This window comes from Heptranchias perlo, chromosome 21 (assembly GCF_035084215.1).
Source record: "Heptranchias perlo isolate sHepPer1 chromosome 21, sHepPer1.hap1, whole genome shotgun sequence".
NCBI lineage: Eukaryota > Metazoa > Chordata > Chondrichthyes > Hexanchiformes > Hexanchidae > Heptranchias > Heptranchias perlo.
Window position 1 is genome coordinate 28676227 of NC_090345.1, and position 20120 is coordinate 28696346.

A 20120-nucleotide genomic window follows, 5' to 3' on the forward strand; every position below is an offset into this window, starting at 1 on the left:
TTTCCAGTAGTTTGGTACTTGATCCCATTAACTCTGCATCCATCTATGTAATTAAAAGGCTTTGTTGAGAATTCTTGGATGGTCGCAAAATACTGCAGCACAATTCAGTACGCTGTAGAATCCTTTTAAGCAGTTACTCATTTTAATTTTATGATTCTACTGACAATACCAAATTAAAACATACTGTTCTTTTTAAAGGAAAATAATGCCGTAGAGAGATGCACTTGCACTATTCTGTGTCCCAGAGCATTTTTAAAAGTCCTGCCACTGAGTGATCCATAGTCTAAGGGCTCCTCTGTACAGCCCTGCTGACTGACATTTAACTGAAACGGGTACACTCTGCTGACAGGAGGATCCTCGTGGAGTACATTCATTCGTCACCATGCAGTGCTGTAAACAGACTAATCTATGACTAGTGAACATCCTCCAGGTGGATCTCCTACCTGACATTACTGGCACTGGTCTGTTTCACTTCAATTAAACATTAGTCAGTTGGGTTTTATGGAGATGTCCTTTGACTACCAATTATTATCCATTCTTAGAAGTCTGTTAAAAATGAAATGCTCTGGGACGTGTAAGAGGGTAAGTACTTTACATTAACAGTACTTATCCCTGTAGTACTGTTCTTCTTTAAAGAATTTGCAGTGTATATGTACAGAAGCCATACAGTACTGGATGTGAGGAGCTTAATAGCTTTGTCTGCTGTGTACTGTTCTTTGCTTGTGCAATCATTATTTCTAATGTAAAACAATCACTTATGCAGTCAGTAGAATCCCGAGATTCTACTACAGCCAGTAAGTATTCCTGGAGAACTCTTATGTGTTAGAATGTACTGTATTGATATAAATCCCTTTGCAAAGTAGGATGTTTAAAATTGTGTCTGATTGTTTCCTCATCATTTTTTTTCATGTATGAGAGACTTATTTGTAGTGTCAGGAATCTGATTATTATTAGATACTGCTTTTTATTTATGATACCACTTTTTTTTTAAAAGGCAAAAGAGCACATAAGCATACGTAACCAAAAAAGACATTAACAGCAATATAATATAGTGATGCATATCAGAAAATATAGATGCAGTTAAACTTGGCTTCTCCCTTTCACTTCAGTTTCCCCAAACCTACTGCTGAAGCATCGCTGTCAGTCCACAAGACTACAGCAGCGCTTGTGAGCCTCCATTGCAGTCCTTGGTCTGGATCTGAACCAGTCCTACATTTCTATTTGCTGCCAACTGCCGCTCCTGATGTCAATCTCTAAATCTGAATATTAGGTAACCTACCTGTTTGAGGAGTTCAGGTTGGAGGGTGAGTACTTGACTCTTCAGAAACACTGCACAAAACATTAGAGATTATTCTAATAGGCAATCAGCTCATGACATTATGGTCTGAATGGCCAAAATAATGGAGAGGCCAAATGATTGGCCAGTCAAGGAGGCCCTCTATTTTGTTGGTCACTGACTTGGACTGATTGGCTAATGAAATGCCCTATAATGTTTTGTGCAACTTTGTTGACTGAAATTAAGTATATATTAAGTAGCTTTGGGGTCAAAGACAGAATCTATTTGGTTAGAAGTAAGGAACAATAGAGGAGTTGTTATGCTGCTGGGTGTATACTGTAGGCCACCAAACAGTGGGAAGGAGATAGAGCAGAACATTTGCAGGCAAATTGCAGAAAGATGCAAGAACTATAGAGTAATGATAATGGGGGACTTCAGTTATTTCAATATGGACTGGGACAATAACAGTGTAAAGGGCAAAGAGGGGGAGGAATTCCTGAAATGTGTTCGAGAACTTTCTGGAACAATGGGCCCGATATTAGGAGGACGACGGGGCGTCGACTGGGCGCGTGGGTAACGCGCCCAGTGAATTCGGGGTGCTCTGCACGGAATCGCAGGCTAATTGGATCCACTTACCTGTGCTTCCGGGTTTCACGCTGGAAAGCTGCGCAGCGGGCGGACTGCGCATGCGCAGCATAGACTGTCAGCTGGAGGAGCCCTATTTAAAGGGGCAGTCCTCCACTGACGGATGCTGCAGAAAATAGGAAAAATTACAGCATGGAGCAGCCAAGGGGGAAGGCTGCTCCCAGGTTTAATGATGCCTCACTCCAAGTATCATTGGATGGGGTGAGGAGGAGGGGGAGGACTGCCCCCCGGCGGGCGGGAGGAAGCGGCCTGCCTCTGCCACCAAGAAGGCCTGGCTCGAGGTGGCTGAGGAGGTCACCAGCACCACCAACATATCGCCCACCTGCATACAGTGCAGGAGGTGCTTCAATCACCTAAGTAGGTCAGCCGAAGTGAGTACACTTACTCATTCCCCTATCCTCCGTCTGCCACATCACCGCCCCCACCCCACATCTCCTTCTGCACTGCCAACACTACTCTATCACATCACCCCTCATACCCACTCAAAACTCATCCTCATCTTACTTGCACTTACACACCACACCTGTACTCATCCCACCACTACCACTCAACCCAATCCTCATACAATCTCATGACTCTATCTCATACTCACCCTCTCATGCATCTCTTTCACAGTCAGCCTCACTCAACCTGCCACTACCTGTGCTGCAACCACAGGGCATGCATCACATATGTGCAGTAGGCAGCATAAGGCAAACGTGTCGTGAGCATGAAGGGGATGCACAAGGGTGTTTGTGGGTTTGTCATGGTTTTTAATTATATTTGATTTCTGATCAACTCACTTAACATTTTATATTATCACCACTTTACTGCCACGTCTTTGCGAATCTTGTCTGGTTTATGCAATAATGCCCTTTCCTCAGGATCACTATGAAGACCCACAATTGATGCCACCCATTGTGTCACTGCAGAGTGGGTGTAGATGTATTTGCAGGGCTCTTTTGTGCAGATGACTGAGAGACGTCAGCGATGTCCCCAGTGGCACCCTGGAAGGATGCGGAGGAGAAGTTGTTGAGGGCAGTGGTGACTTTGACAGCGACAGGTAAGAAGATGGTGCTCGGGCCAGCCGGGAGCAGCTTGGCATGAAGGAGGTTGCAGATGTCCACGACTACATGTCGAGTGACTCTGAGCCTCCATGTGCACTGCTGCTCAGAAAGGTCCAAGAAGCTGAGCCTCGGTCTGTAGACCCTGTGGCGAGGGTAGTGCCTTCTGCGACGCATCTCTCTCTGCCATTGCCCTCCCTCCTGCTGTGCAGGTGGATGTGTCACAGCACTGTGTTGTGGAGCTCCACGTGTCAGAGGTGGACGGCTTGGTCGGCGAGACCGGTTGATGCTGCACGTCCGCCGAGGAGGTCATGACTGCAGCTACGGCGGCCCCCATCTGCAAGATGTACATTTGAGGGGGTCTGCAAGGTAGGTAAATGTGTCTGGACACCGGGGTAAGTGTGCAAGTTGGTGCATTTTCTTGTTAGGAGGAGGGTGGTGGAGGCCAAAGTTTGTCCAAAGTGACAGAGTGGCCTCCTGCAATGAGTGAGGGTCTCCCCCCACCCCCCACCTGTCAAATGGACCTTTGCAGCTGCCACAGGCTGATGGCTGCAACACGTCCATTTGAACTGGGAGTGTTTCCCCCAGTACGGGAAACAGTCTCAGTTCATTGCAAAATCCCACCCCTCCTACAATGTTATGTTAATCAGGTCTGTAAACGACCTAAAATACCTTTAATGAGTACTTTAAGTGGCACCTCGCCTGCTTTAATTGCCGGCGGGAGTTCCACATGCGGGGGCTGCGCGCGCATGTCAGTGCTTCACTGGGGAACCCGGAAGTGGGCGGGTTGGAGCCGGGCCCCGGACCCGCCCCGGGAATCCCCGATTTTTGCAGCCCCTCCGCTGCGAACCCATCCGCTCGGGCGTGCGAAAATCGAGCCCAGTGTGTTTCCAGCCCAACCAGGAAGGAAACAATGCTGGCTCTGGTTCTGGGGAATGAAGTGGGGCAGGTGGAAAATGTTTCAGTGGGGGAGCATTTGGGGAACAGAGATCATAATATCATTAGATTTTAAATAGTTAAGGAAAAGGACAAGGAACAGTCAAATGTGAAAATGCTTTATCAGGAGGAGGGCAAAATTCAGTGAGTTAAAAAGAGATCGTGCCCAAGTGGATTGGAATCAAAAATTGGTAGGCAAAACAGTAATTGAACAATGGGAGGCCTTTAAAGAGGAGATAGTTCGGGTACAGAGTAGACACATCCCTACAAGGGGAAAAGGAAGGGCATCCAAATCTAGAGCTCCCTGGATGACTAAAGATATAGAGATTAAAATGAAACAGAAAAAGGAGGCTTATGATGAATGTAAGGTTCATAATACAGTAGGGAAACCAGGAAAAATGCAGAGGAGATCTAAGAGAGGAGTAAGAGGGGCAAAGAGAGAGTATTAGCATAGATTAACAGCTAACATAAGAGGGAACTCAAAAGCCTTTTATAAACATATAAATAGTAAAAGGGTAGTCAAAGGAAGCATGGGACTGATTAGAGACAAAAAAGGAGATCTTGTGGAGGCAGAGGGCATGGCTGATGCACTAAATGAATACTTTGTATCCGTCTTCACTAGAGAAGAGGATGCAGCCATTTTAGCAGTAAAGGACGAGGTAGCAGCGATATTGGATAGGATAAAAATAGATAAAGAGGAGGTACTTAAAAGATTGGCAGTACTCAAAGTAGAAAAGTCACCCGGTCCAGATGGGATGCATCCCAGGTTACTGAGGGAAGTAAGGGCGGAAATTGCGAAGGCTCTGGCCACAATCTTCCGATCCTCCTTTAGATATGGGGATGGGGATGGTGCCGGAGGACTGGAGGATTGCAAAAATTGCATCCCTGTTCAAAAAAGGGGAGAGGGATAAACCCGGCAAATACAGGCCAGTCAGCCTAACATTGGTGGTGGGGAAATTTTTAGAGACAATAATCCGGGACAAAATAAATTGGCACTTGGAAAAGTATGGGCTAATAAATGAAAAGCAGCACAGATTTGTTAAAGGAAAATCATGTTTGACTAACTTGATAATTGAGTTCTTTGATGAAGTAACGGCGAGGGTTGATGAGGGTAGTGCAGTTGATGTTGTGTATATGGACTTTCAAAAGGCATTTGATAAAGTACCACATAATAGACTTGTTAACAAAATCAAAGCCCATGGGATTAAAGGGACAGTTGCAGCTAGGGGACAGAAAGCAGAGACTAGTGGTGAATGGTTGTTTCTCAGACTGGAGGGAAGTATACACTGGTGTTCCCCAGGGGTCAGTATTAGGATCACTGCTCTTTTTGATATATATTAATGACTTGGACTTGGGTATAGCAGATATAATTTCAAAGTTTGCAGATGACACGGAACTTGGAAATGTAGTAAACAATGTGGAGGATAGTAACAAACTTCAGGAAGACATAGACAGTCTGGTGAAATGGGCAGACACATGGCAGATGAAATTTAATGCAGAGAAGTGTGAAGTGTTGCATTTTGGTAGGAAGAATGAGAAGAGGCAATATAAACTAAATGGTACAATTTTAAAGGGAGTGCAGGAATAGAGAGACCTGGGGGTGCACATACACAAATCTTTGAAGGTGGCAGGACAAATTAAGAAGGCTGTTAAAAAAGCATATGGGATCCTGGGCTTTATTATTCGAGGCATAGAGTATAAAAGTGAGGAATTTATGCTAAGCCTTTATAAAACATTGGTTAGGCCTCAGCTAGAGTATTGTGTTCAATTCTGGGCACCACACTTTAGGAAGGATGTCAAGGCCTTAGAGAGAATGCAGAAGAGATTTACTGGAATGTTGCCAGGGATGAGGGACTTCAGTTATGTGGACAGACTGGAAAAGCTGGGGTTGTTCTCCTTAGAACAGAGGTTAAGGGGAGATTTGATAGAGGTGTTCAAAATCATGAACGGTTTTGACAGAGTAAATAGGAAGAAACTGTTTCCAGTGGCAGAAGGGTCAGTAACTAGAGGACACAGATTTAAGGTGATCGTCAAAAGAACCAGAGGCGACATCAGAAAATGTTATTTTACGCAATGAGTTGTAATGGCCTGTAATGCACTGCCTGAAAGTGTGGTGGAAGCAGATTCAATAGTAACTTTCAAAAGGAATAGTTAGATAAATACTTGAAGGGAAAAAATTTACAGGGCTATGGGGAAAGAACAGGGAAATGGGAATAAATGGGAATAAATCAAAAGAGCCAGCATTGGCATGATGGGCTGAATGGCCTCTTCCTGTGCTGTACCTATTTTGATACCATGATACTATGACATTTTTGAGGGTAGCTGAGTGTACTGTTCACACTACAAATGCTTGAGTTGGAGAAGTGGAAAAGACTGCATTAAGGATGTAAGAAGGAGAGAGATAAAGTATGATTTTTTTTCAAGGTATTTTTGTAAATGCAATTTTTTTGGGAGGGGGTAATGCATGTATTTGCCCCCCCTCCCCCCCCCCCCCCCACAATCCTCCAATTTGCCTCTTGTACTGCACATCACATTTTCCCAAAAGGAGGGCTTTTGACCTGGCTCCGTAGAGCCATATCTCATCTATAGGCTCGCAAGCGGCTGCATAGGCCCTTGATCCCGAACAGGAGGCACCTGAAACTAGAAACTTCAGTGCCCAATTGTTACTTAATGTTCCAGGATTGGATGTTCCTGAAGGAGACTGAAAATGAAAAGATTGCTGAGAGGCATAGAATGTTGTAGAAATTATCGTTGCTAGGATATGACTCTTTGGAGTTAGGTCAAGTCCATCCTCTTGGGGTGGAGATAATGTGTAGTACAGGCTGATGAGACTTGTGGTCTCTGATCTAGTTCCAAATTGTAGATAATTAGTTTGTGGGAAAAAAAATTGAGAATCCATTTTACTATTTATGGCACATAAGTATATGGAGTTGCCTTATGATGGGTCCATGAAAGTTGCTCTTGAAAAAATCAATATTTTGGATTGTGGCCCTTGACCAAAAGTGAGTACCCCGAGTCTGTAGCTTGATTTCAGCAACACACAGATGAACTGAACAAATTGTCAAAAAGAACAAACACCATTACATTTAAAATTCACAGCAGTGATTGTTTCATCTTGTTCCACAATATAATAAATACATTTTTAGTTCCATCCCCAAATTGAAATGACTTAAATGTTATGCCTGCTTGAAATTCTCTCTCCCTGTTTCAGCTCAGTTTTTCATCCAGCCAGTAGTGCTTTTTTCCCATAATTCTTATGCCCTTTCATCTATTTTAGTTGTGCCCATTCATTTATAGAATGTCTTTGAATGTTTGCCCTCATTCAAGGTGAAAGATATCAGTGCTTAGGCATGGAATATTTCCAATTTTGGCACCCACTGTCAGCATTAAGTGCACCCAAGCTATGAATAGCACAGGCCAGATGCAGAGTAAAGATCCTTGTTTTCTGTCCCAACAATTTAATTTAACCCCAACATCAAAAGACAGAAGAACATTCCTTATTGAACCAATGTGACATTTTCCATTTCCGTTGCAATCTGTCTCATGGCCTCACTTAATGAAACTCTGTTCGAAATTTTGGGTAGTTTTGTTTTGTGGACTAAAGCCCATTAAGACTTGGGTTGGGACTGCCTTTTTACTTAGAATACTTACAACCTCCAAATGGAGGAAACTTTCATCTTATCAGTCTGAGCTGAAGATAAGGTCACATTACAAAGATCAAAGATTAGCAGCTCTGTGCTACTGCTGGAATATAGTTTCATGGGAACCAGCAGCTCTCCAATATCTTGGGCAGTCTTTCTTTTGCAAGCATATGAAGTGGGTGTCCAAAGCTATTTTACTGTGGGAACATGATCCTGTCCTTACCAAGATGGAGACACAGGGAGTTTCGAGCAAAGGCATCTGATAGGATGATTTCCCCCCTCCCACTTCATAACCTGGAGATACTGGATCTATTTGTAATATTTTCCCTGCTGAACTAGAAACATAGGCACAGATTGAATTCAGAACTACCCTGGTCTATGTGGTTCAGTAGAGGAACAATGTGCTGTATTTGCCCACAGAGCTATTGGGGAGCCCTTATCTGCTTATGTATACAGTGACGTCTCCATAAATCAAACTTGATATATGGAAAATTTCAGTGTATCAGAGCTTTTGGGTCTGCTCTTAGATCCTTTGTGTCAAATTACTATGAATTTACTTATTGCTTAAAAAAAACACGATCATAGAATGGTTACAGCACGTTGAGTCCGTGCCGGCTCTCTGCAACAGCAATCCAGCTAGTCTCACTCCCCTGCCCTATCCCCGTAGCCCTGCAAATTTTTTCCCTTCAAGTACTTATCCAATTCCCTTTTGAAAGCCACGATTGAATCTGCTTCCACCACCCACTCATGATGTGGAGATGCCGGTGATGGACTGGGGTTGACAATTGTAAACAATTTTACAACACCAAGTTATAGTCCAGCAATTTTATTTTAAATTCACAAGCTTTCGGAGGCTTCCTCCTTCCTCAGGTGAACGAATTTCGTTCACCTGAGGAAGGAGGAAGCCTACGAAAGCTTGTGAATTTAAAATAAAATTGCTGGACTATAACTTGGTGTTGTAAAATTGTTTACAACCACCCACTCAGGCAGTGCATTCCAGATCACAACCACTCGTGGTGTAAAAAAGGTTTTCTTCATGTCGCCTTTGGTTCTTTTGTCAATCACCTTCAATCTATGTTCTCTGGTTCTTGACCCTTCCGCCAATGGGAACAGTTTCTCTCTATCTACTCTGTCTAGACCCTTCATGATTTTGAATACCTCTATCAAATCCCCTCTCCACCTTCTCTCCTCTTGTTTGGCTGTACCTAACTATTCCTTATTTGATGGATATATTACAACAAAGCCAGGTTTAGGATCTGTGCATATTCAAGGGAATGCCATACTCTGACTCATGTTAATTTTTTTACATGGATACCACTGCAAACCCCGTTAGTGATGACTAGCAGGCTGTAATGTGCATGCGATTTACAATACCCAATCTAATTAAGTTTGCTTCAACATTGCAGTGAGAATGAGAAATGAGAGAAAAAGCAAAAGAAAAGGTTGTGGAAATTGCAGCAATGTTAGCTGTTTTGAGGAGGTTTACAGCAGTATGGGAAAAAATGCATTTATTCAGAAGTATGGCATGTCTTCAAAGAGACGTTCAGTGTGGCTGAATAATAAGGTAAAATTCAGGTGGGATGCAAAATTGATGGTGAAGTTCAGGCAAATCAATGATGAACAATCAATTTCTGCAATTGAAAGAAACATTGATGAAGTAGTTTACCCAAATGAGAACAAAGAACCCTGTCAGTGGTGTTTGCTTGTGGAAAAAGCAAGACAGTTAGTCCAATAGCTTGGGTTTGTTGATGACAACTTGAGAGTCACATTGGCTTGCTTTACAATTTCATAACATGGTGTGGAGTAGTATTTCAAATGATCTGTGGACCCCAACTCTATTACACTGAAATGAGGAGATTAGTCCTTGTGCGTGGAATGAGATGACTGAGCATACACCGAGAAACCATAACCACCGCTGTGCCTTCGCAAATGAAGCAACTACTGCAAAGACTGTTGTATTTGAGAAAATCGACCTGCGAGCAGATGAGGATGTGAACAACAACATGAGTGACATTACATAAACATGTTTGATGATGTCAAAACCTGCACTGGACTTGCAGGTCCAGAAATCATATCTACTGTCACTGCAGAAAGGTTTGAAAGTGAGGAGGAAAAGCACGACAATATGCATAAAATGATCAACCACTCAAACAAGGTGTTGGTAATGGTGAATGAACTGTTTAGATTAATTCTAGGTCAATTCTCTGTGTGATTTCAGCACATTTAGAAACAGTCTGAGGTTTGTCTCAAAAAAGGCTCAAGCTGAACCGGAATATTTAATCTACCAGGATACTGGTGACTCTGCTTGATTTTAAACTCTGATTGGCTGTTGGTTGATGAGTGTGATTGCTGAGTAGAATTAAACTATTGGCTGGAAATGGTGTTTCCAGCCTGATCCATGCTGAGACTGCTGATGTTCATCATTTACATAAACGATTTGGACTCTGGAATCAGAAGTTCAAATTCAAAATTTGCAGACAACACCAAATTGGAGGGTTTAGTTAGGAGGACTGTGACAAAATACAGGAAGACATTAATAAACTTGTGGAATGGGCACGTAATTGGCAAATGAATTTCAATATAGATAAATGTGAGATTACATTTTGGTAGGAAGAATAAGAGGGCAAAATACTCCTTGGAAAATAGACTAAATGGGGTAGAGGAGCAGAGGGATCTGGGGGCACAGATACACAAATCACTAAAAGTAGCGATGCAGGTTAATAAGGCCACAAAAAGCAGAGAAGTTATGTTAAACTTGTACAGAATCTTGGTTAGACCACACTTGGACTACTGTGCAAAGTTCTGGTCTCCATATTATAAAAAGGATATAGAGGCAGTGGAGAAGTTGGAAAATAGATTTGCTAGGATGATACCAGAACTGAGAGGTTAAACCTATCAGGAAAGATTGAGCAGACTGGAGCTCTTTTCTCTAGAAAAGAGAAGACTGAGGGGTGACCTGATAGAGGTCTTTAAGATTATGAAAGTGTTTGATAGGGTAGACGTGGAGATGATGTTTCCACTTGCAGGGGAGACCAGAACAAGGGGTCATAAATGTAAAATAGTCACTAATAAATCCAATAGGGAATTCAGGAGAAACTTCTTTACCCAGAGCGAATGTGGAACACGTTACCACAAGGAGTAGTTGAGGCAACTAACATAGATGCATTTAAGGGGAAGCTGGATAAGCACATGAGGGAGAAAAAAAATAGAAGGGTATGCTGATATGGTTAGATGTAGTGGGGAAGGAGGAGACTCATGTGGAGCATAAACACCTGCATAGACCTGTTGGGCTGAATGGCCTGTTTCTGTGCCGTACATTCTATGCAATTATGTGGAACATTAAATGATGGTGCCGTTGTGGCTCAGCACACTACAGACTATGCAAAAAATAATTGAAAAAGAAAAAGTGGCTGCCAGAAAGCATGAAAAAAAATGACTTGGAGACATGCATACAGTAATATTGCAAATAAGTTGTAATTGTTTAAACTTGACTCAGTGCAGTACATATTGTACAGTGTTTTGTTAATGTTACTGTATGCTCTACATACTGTTTCAATAAATCAGTTCATTTTGTTGTAAGCAACTTGAACATTTATAACACCAATTATAAAACAAAACATCTCAAGTTTAAAAAAGGTCCTGAGCCACTTTGAGGGGGAAGGCATCATGTGAGCTGTCCCAAGCCTTTTTATGAGAACGAGGGCACTGAGGGGCCCAAGTTGGGTGAAGGAGAGAAGTTATGGAAGGTGGACAAAAGCAGGGTCAAAAGATGTGCTGGGGAGGCTCTTGAGAGGAGAGAGGTAAAGGAAGAAAAGACTTGTATTGATGTAACGTCCTATCATGTCTCTCAATAATGTCCCAAAGCACTTCACATACAATGAATTACTTTTGAAAGTGCAATTGTAAACAATTTTACAACACCAAGTTATAGTCCAGCAATTTTATTTTAAATTCACAAGCTTTCGGAAGCTTCCTCCTTCCTCAGGTGAATGTTGTGGAAAAAAAACATTTTTTCCACAACATTCACCTGAGGAAGGAGGAAGCCTCCGAAAGCTTGCGAATTTCAAATAAAATTGCTGGACTATAACTTGGTGTTGTAAAATTGTTTACAATTGTCAACCCCAGTCCATCACCGGCATCTCCACATTTTGAAAGTGCAGTCACCATTGCTATGTAGGCAAAAATAATAGCAGTTTTGGATACAACAAGGTCCCACATTCAACGATGAGATGAATGACCAGTTAATCTGTTTTTGCTACTGTTTTGAGGGAGGGATGTTAGCCAGGATACGAGGAGAACTCCCTGCTCTTTAAATTGTGATATAGGATCTTTAACAAAATAGAGGAGTTTTGGAAAACAATTCCATTCAAAACACATTATAATAATTATGGACACAATACAGCCTATAATAGTTTCTCAGTAACATGAATGCACATATATAGGACAGATGAGTGTCCGTCGCAAAATCTTGATATTTTACTAAGTAAAATTTTCTCAATAAATAGATTGCACATATCAAAGTTTTTTGATTCTTCAAAGATTTGATGTATTAAATTGTCCCTTCACAAGATTTGACAAGATAAATACAGATGAGGGTTGCCATCTGGTTGCTACTGGCTCATTGATTCATAAAAATACAATTTCACGTTATTACCATCTGACTGGATCTTGAATGAATCATTTTTTTTCATACACTACCCTATCAGAAGTCTATTCCAAATGTTGATCACTCATTAGATGAAGGAAGTTCTTTTGACATCAATCCTAAATTTACCTTTCACCAGTTTTACGATGTGCCTCCTTGTTCTGACTTTGCTTACCTTGAAGTATTGTTCCAGATTTGCCATGTCTATACCAATTAATAGCTTATATATCTCCATAAGGTTTCCTCCCAGTTATGTCCTTTCAAGGCTAAAGAACCCCAGTTTCATAACTGAATCTTCTCATGCAAGGTATCAGCCCTGTGGTTCTTCTCTATCACCTTGTGGTCTGACTGTTGCTCTTGTGTCTTGGTGACCAAAACGATACAGTTGATGCAGTCTGACCAATGCACTGTACAGTTTGATTATGACATTCACTGACTTGTACTCTACAGACTTAGCAATATAGTTCAACACTTTCTTTTTTTGTTGATGCTCAACTTTGATACATGAAGATTCCACTGTATATTACCATTTCTTTTAACCATTTCATAACTTGATATTTCTTCAATGCATTATGTTGTTCCTAACCAATCAAGAATGACTTAATGATGCAAGACAACAGCCCCCAACTATTGAGAAACATCTCCAAATGATATTCTTGCCAAAGGGTAGGCTCAGCCCCAGTATCGTAAACTGTATACTCTAATCACATTAGGTCTTTCAGTTGTTGCAGATTAATTAAAAATAATCCCCATTTTTAATTTCTAATGGGTTGATGATGAAATAAATCATTTAACAAATATTAAAATTGCTACTAAAAATTGGAATATTATTTATTCAGCGAGACTTCTATTTTGAAAGTGCAGTCTCCAGACTTGGCTCATGCCTTGCAGTTGTATAGTATGTAGTCTGGAAGACCACAATAGAGATACATACTGTTCTGAGCCTATACAAGCAGAGATCCTTTGTGGTGAAACAAAAATCAAGTGGAGATGGAAAGTTTCATAAAATGGCCACCAAAGCTAGCACCACTACTGACCGAGCTGGCCGAGTCCTGAAGGACATAGCTGCCAGACTGGGCCTGCAGCAGGTGGTGAGCGAACCAACACGAGGGAGAAACTTACTTGACCTCGTCCTCATCAATCTATGTGTCGCAAACGCATCTGTCCATGACAGTATTCGTAGGAGTGACCACCGCACAGTCCTCGTGGAGACGAAGTCCCTTCTTCACACTGAAGACACCATCCAACGTGTTGTGTGGCACTATCACCGTGCTAAATGGTATAGATTCAGAACAGATCTAGCAGCACAAAACTGGGCATCCATGAGGCACTGTGGGCCATCAGCTGCAGCAGAATTGTATTCCAGCACAATCTGTAACCTCGCGGCCCGGCATATTCCTCACTCTACCATTACCAACAAGCCAGGGGATCAACCCTGGTTCAATGAGGAGTGTAGAAGAGCATGCCAGGAGTAGCACCAGGTGTACCTCAAAATGAAGTGCCAACCTGGTGAAGCTACAACTCAGGACTACATGCACGCTAAACAGCGGAAGCAACATGCTATATACAGAGCTAAGCGATTCCACAACCAACGGATCCGATCAAAGTTCTGCAGTCCTGCCACATCCAGTCGTGAATGGTGGTGGACAATTAAACAACTAACGGGAGGAGGAGGCTCTGTCAACATCCCCATCCTCAATGATGCCAGAGTCCAGCACATGAGTGCAAAAGACAAGGCTGAAGCGTTTGCAACCATCTTTAGCCAGAAATGCCGAGTGGATGATCCATCTCGGCCTCCTCCCGATATCCCCACCATCACAGAAGCCAGTCTTCAGCCAATTCGATTCACTCCACGTGATATCAAGAAACGGCTGAGTGCACTGGATACAGCAAAGGCTATGGGCCACGACAACATCCCAACTGTAGCGCTGAAGACTTGTGCTCCAGAACTAGCTGCGCCTCTAGCCAAGCTGTTCCAGTACAGCCACAACACTGGCATCTACCCGACAATGTGGAAAATTGCCCAGGTATGTCCTGTCCACAAAAAGCAGGACAAATCCAATCCGGTCAATTACCGCCCCATCAGTCGACTCTCAATTATCAGCAAAGTGATGGAAGGTGTCGTCGACTGTGCTATCAAGCGGCACTTACTCACCAATAACATGCTCACCGATGCTCAGTTTGGGTTCCGCCAGGACCACTCTGCTCCAGACCTCATTACAGCCTTGGTCCAAACGTGGACAAAAGAGCTGAATTCCAGAGGTGAGGTGAGAGTGACTGCCCTTGACATCAATGCAGCATTTGACCGAGTGTGGCACCAAGGAGCCCGAGTAAAATGGAAGTCAATGGGAATCAGGGGGAAAACTCTCCAGTGGCTGGAGTCATACCTAGCACAAAGGAAGATGGTAGTGGTTGTTGGAGGCCAATCATCTCAGCCCCAGGACATTGCTGCAGGAGTTCATCAGGGCAGTGTCCTGGGCCCAACCATCTTCAGCTGCTTCATCAATGACCTTCCCTCCATCATAAGATCAGAAATGGGGACGTTCGCTGATGATTGCACAGTGTTCAGTTCCATTCGCAACCCCTCAGATAATGAAGCAGTCCGTGCCCGCATGCAGCAAAGACCTGGACAACATCCAAGCTTGGGCTGATAAGTGGCAAGTAACATTCGCGTCAGATAAATGCCAGGCAATGACCATCTCCAAGAAGAGAGAGTCTAACCACTTCCCCTTGACATTCAACGGCATTACCATCGCTGAATCCCCCACCATCAACATCCTGGGAGTCACCATTGACCAGAAACTTAACTGGACCAGCCATATAAATACTGTGGCTACAAGAGCAGGTCAGAGGCTGGGTATTCTGCGGCGAGTGACTCACCTCCTGACTCCCCAAAGCCTTTCCATCATCTGCAAGGTGTGTGATGGAATACTCTCCACTTATCTGGATGAGTGCAGCTCCAACAACACTCAAGAAGCTCGACACCATCCAGGACAAAGCAGCCCGCTTGATTGGCACCCCATCCGCCACCCTAAACATTCACTTCCTTCACCACCGGCGCACTGTGGCTGCAGTGTGTACCATCCACAGAATGCACTGCAGCAACTCGCCAAGGCTTCTTCAACAGCACCTCCCAAGCCCACAACCAGTACCACCTAGAACGACAAGGGCAGCAGGCATATGGGAACAATACCACCTGCACGTTCCCCTCCAAGTCACACACCATCCCGACTTGGAAATATATCGCCGTTCCTTCATCGTCGCTGGGTCAAAATCCTGGAACTCCCTTCCTAACGGCACTGTGGGAGAACCTTCACTACATGGACTGCAGCGGTTCAAGAAGATGGCTCACCACCACCTTCTCAAGGGCAATTAGGGATGGGCAATAAATGCTGGCCTCGCCAGCAACGCCCACATCCCATGAATGAATAAAAAAAAGATTATCAGACTTTTTTGCAGTACTAACTTCTGTGTACCTGATCCATTTTATACTGCATTAATTGTAATGTGTCTTGATTTTAATAGTTGGCTTACTTACTTGGCCAGTTGTGTGCTTAGTTTTGCCATGTGGATCTTTATTGCTGCAGCTAAGTTTTATTATTGAATCTGCATTGCATCACAGACTGAATTTTAATGTGTGTTTTAAATTGTTGAACTAACAAAATTTATATTTCAAAAACTCTATAGCTTGATTGATTTGGCAGAAGCAATATTTTCATTTATTCCAAAGATGGAGCTTCCCTACGTGTAGTCTGATTATAAATGGTACTGACCTCTGTTTTGCACTGCTAGTTCTTGCCAGTTAGAGCTGTTTAATTTTCATCTACCCAGCTAAATGTTTAAATATTGCTCTTAAGGGTCATTTAAACATTTGCATTCTGAATGTCCTGATGGGAAAAGATTGCCAGTAAAATATACTCAGAAAACTTAACCGTGTGGTACTTTATGCTGATAATTGTACGAAATGATATTGTAAAATCCTAGTGCTTGTAATATGCATTTAAAAAAAATCACAAATTATGTTCAGTTTGGTAAGTACTGTACTGCAAAGCCAGAAAATCACAAGCTAAGACAAGCACAAGTCATGTGGACAGAATTACTTGCTTCAAATTTCGGCAATCAGATCATTCTACAATGAGATTGACAGCCCTGCAGGGGTGGAACTTACTCCATATGATGTCCATGGCATTTCCCATCATTTAAACGTTAAGAGCTGCAACCATCCGTTTAGATTTCTTTTGCTAGTTTAAATTGAACAGCTATATGGCCAATCGTAGAGCCAGAAACAAACAGTGCGTGGAGCAAAGGATGGTGCCATTTGTAGACAGAATATGCATTACAGGATTTGATCCTTACTACAAAAAATAAAACGTCTGCCAAACAAATCATATTATCAGTGTGAATTTTGGTCAGTAAAGTTATTCTGACCTAAACTTAATATAATTAGTGGGTTTTTGAAAAATTAAATTCCTTGTGTTACAGTAATGGGAATTATATACTTTCTAAAATTTGCATTAACATAAAATTGTTGCAATGTTAGTTAAACCTGGTGATCTCTTGAAATGTTTTGCTAGTTAAGCAAAGTAGCTGGGATTTTCTGTTTCGGTGAGTACTTGAGCACGTTGTTGGGGGCAACCAGAACTTTTATACCACATGGCATTCTAGGCTGCTATTGGGGACATCGCTAACATTGGCCTATTATATGTTAACAGCGTATAGAAGCATTAAGCAAGTCACAAGTGCATTCTTTGCTGGAGCAAGCCATGTCATCCACTTCTTCATACAATTGCAATGCTCTGTCATGCTGCTTCTGGAGCACATGAGGTGGCTGGCTGCTATGTGTTGATATGAGCCCCATGGATATGAAGTTTCCTTGCCCTTTAACGATCACTGGGTAGGTCACTCACCACCTGGTACAAATGGGCGTAGCATGCACAGGGCACGCTCCTCCTATTTGTACCTGCAAATTGTGAATAGAGTCCTACAACCAGCATATGACTGCTTGAAAATTTCATCAGGTGGGCCTATGTCATCCAAGGAGTGGCTGAGATACCCCTCTCCTGATTTTCCACTGTTGGGCACCCATTTTTCAAGCGAGAAATGGTGGGCTGAAGTTGAAAATCGCCCCACAGTTGTTACTTCAACCGCTAGCGCTGGAAGCGAATTCCAGTCTCACAACTCTATGTGTAAAGAAGTTTCTCTTGTTCTCTGTTTTAAATGTCTTACATTTAACCTGGTATCTACAGCCCCTTGTTCTAGACCTCTCAACTAATAGAAACAGTCTAGTTAATCACCCTGTCAAATCCATTCATAATTTTAAATACCTCTATCATATCACCCTGTTCTAACAATAAAAGCTGCAATTTTTCATGTCTTTCTTTGTATTTGTATTTCCTCATACCAGGCATCATCTGTGTTGTACCCTCTCTAAAGCTTTACTATCCTTCTTATAGTATGGAGCCTAATTCTGCACACAGTACTCTAACTAAGGGCTCATTAAGCTTTATATTACCTCTTGCCTTTTATATTCTGTACCTCCTGTGATAAAACCCAGAATTCCATCAGTTTTTATGGCCTTATCAGCCTGAATCCTGCTTTTAATGTTCTGTGAACTTGTACCCCCAAATCTCAATGGTTTTCCACAGCACTGAGCCTACTTCCATTTGGAGTACAATTACTGCTGTTATTTTTTTGACCACAATTTATCACCTTATACTTACCGCCATTGAATTTCATCTTCGCTTTCTAGCCTGTTGCACAACTTTATAAATAACCTTGTGAAGCTTCCTTTGGTCGTCTAAAGAATTAACTATCTCCTGTTAAGATATCATCTGTAAATTTCGACACCACTCCCTCTAGGTCTATATCCAGATCACTGATGTACACAGTGAACAAAAGTGGCCGCAGAACTCAACCCTGTGGGACATCACTACCCACTTCCAATCACTTTTAAAAACTGCCCTTAACTCTTACTCTGTTTTCTCCTTTCTAACCAATTTCTCAACCAGTTTGCTATCCTCCCGCTAATTCCATACCCCCTAATCATCTCTAGCATTCCCCCATGTAGCTTCTCAAAGGCTATCCTAAAGTCCATATACACTACAACTACTGCATTTCCACCATTTACCTTGTCTGTTACCTCCTCAAATAATTCTGTTAGGTTTGTCAAGCATGATCACCCATTTTAAAATTCATGCTGGCCTGATAAGATCATTAAATGTTTTTGCATCACAGAGTAGCTGTGCATTGAATGGTAGAATTGGCACTCTCTGGCCACCTTCTTCCACTCATCTGCTGCGGTTCTTCTTGGAGCCCCCCTTTTGTCACTTCCAAAAAGGGGTTCCCTTCTTAGCCTAACCTCCTGAAGCAGCACTGCAGCACATCATCTGCAAATGGTGGGGCTCAGTGCCCTGCTGCAAGCCTCTCCAACATTTTTAGACTCACAAGTTCCATCTCACCGCACTTTCACCCCTGCAGAAAACCCAGGCTGTGTGTTTGAAAAACATAATTTTGATTTGGGGAGGGAGCAGGAACACAAAACGTACAAGATGGCAAAGGACAAAATTTAGACAATGGCTTTAAATAGCATTCTATTGTTGTCGTTATTAGAGCAAAGCCAGCCTTGAGGAGGGAAATAAGTTTATCTTGTATAAGACTTGTCCATGAAGCTGTTAAACAATTCTTAAGTTATTTTGCTGCTTTCATTTTGGCATTGACAAATGGACAAGACCGCTACTGCCTTTCCCCTTCTCATGGGAATGAAAGAGAGAGGGATAAAAATAGTTGGGGAACCTTGGCATCATAATTTTCATTTCACTTGTTTAAGAAACCTAACTTGTTTATGTCTGTTGTCCTCAGAAGTTCTACAGCCTCTCCACTTGTGAAATAAATATAGACTAATAGATGTCTGGCAGCGAATAACTGTACAGTAATTCATACTGAGTAGTTCCAATGACGTCATAAACTGTGAATGAGAAGCTTGAATAGTTTATGAACAACGTAGAAATCTGGGATTGAATTACTGCCTAAACCTCACTGCTAATAATTTGTTATACTTTATAATGGATATTGAATATTTTTACTTTACAAAATGTTTGCTTTCAACTTTTCTTAACATGTGGGTAGTCGTGACAGATGAAAAGACTTCAGCAAGCTGATTTTTAATCGTAGCATGTCTCTCTCTGTCAAAATCCTTGCTGCTTCTTCCATGATATTCTATTATCAGCTGCCGTCATGAGTTCCATTTGCCTCTACTTTGTGAGAAAGGGTTTTCAAGTATAAATTGTAACTCGGAGCTCGGCTAAGTGACATCGGTCAGGGCATGCATTGAGAAATCAAGCTGACACCATGTAAGCCAGCCTTAGAAAAAGTGATGGAAATGCAAACTAAATTCTAGTTTCTGTGGAGCCTAAGCAATTATTATAATGATGTCTGGCCTCAAAAAAGTTGACTATTGGGATATGCTCTGTAAATTATGTATTCAAGTGGCAATTTTTTAATGGTATATTAACTCTTACATCTATTACCACCATCTACTATACAAAAAAAATTGATCTGTTAAAAATATTAACATCTAGAAATAATTAATATATTTTAAATGTAATAGAATAAAAAATGCTAATGCATTTTTAAAAAGTTTCCACTAAAGTAAACTAATTGATGTTCGTGGAGAGCAATGTAACTGATTTCTGTGGATTTCTTAAATCCACAAAATCAATTTTGAGTGGAAGTTAATGCCAGGTGTTAATAATATACCTTTTAATGTTCAATAAAAAATAAAATCAATGGACAAGTATTTTAAAAACCATGGAATCAAAATCCCACTAAATTAAGGCATTTTACAGTAGTTTTCTGTGAGTAACAACAGTAGCAATAAAGGAGAGATTGTTGCCTACTATTGTCCACAGAGGGTGGTTAGAATGTGAAATTATCTG

At 41.9% G+C, this 20120-nt stretch overlaps 1 protein-coding gene across 4 annotated transcripts in view; it reads left to right on the forward strand.

The window, feature by feature from the left end:
* mgmt (O-6-methylguanine-DNA methyltransferase) overlaps positions 1-20120 on the forward strand; it is a 372467-nt gene that overhangs the window by 114318 nt on the left and 238029 nt on the right. The gene's annotated exons all lie outside the window — the stretch shown is intronic.